We start from the raw sequence: 609 nt of genomic DNA, 5'->3' as shown, positions 1-609 counted from the left end.
AGATGTTTCGTTCATCTCTGACTTGAATTTGAAATCCTCCTCAGACTTCAGCTTCCAGGAATGCTCCCGTCCTTGCTCTCCCACTGTCTCGGTGGGGATCCGCCATGAGTGTTGAACACAGGAATGAATGAATGATATATACCCCCAGGTCGCTGGGGCTTTTTCTTGTTTTGCTGAGGTTGGAAAGGCTTGGGAGAGACCCCCTGTATGCAGACACAGAGCTGCATGCAATTGCTTAGATAAACGTGTTCCCCACTTAATTGCTTGGGCATTGAACATTTCGCCCTTAACTTGTGGCTTGAGCAGTTAGGAGGAGACAATCTGAGATGAATCAGAAGATGATGGCTGAATCCACATGCTGGTGGGCTGGGTTTGGGAGATTTTCCTGGAGATTCTAAAGAAAGATCTAAATTCTTCCAATGGGGAGTGGTAAACATTTTATCAATGGGAGATGGAAAATAAATTGTCTGGTTAACCTTTCCCTCCCCCTCAAAAACCCATTATTTGAAAAAACAAAAAAGGAAGTGAAGGGAGAAATCCTCCCACTCCCCATCCCCACTCACCTCCATAGCCACCTCCTCTTCCAAGAACTAACAGACAAGGTGCCAA

The sequence above is a fragment of the Mustela putorius genome, unplaced genomic scaffold (genome assembly GCF_011764305.1).
Source record: "Mustela putorius furo isolate JIRA1106 unplaced genomic scaffold, ASM1176430v1.1 tig00001854_pilon_pilon_pilon, whole genome shotgun sequence".
Lineage (NCBI taxonomy): Eukaryota > Metazoa > Chordata > Mammalia > Carnivora > Mustelidae > Mustela > Mustela putorius.
This window is presented reverse-complemented; position numbering follows the sequence as displayed.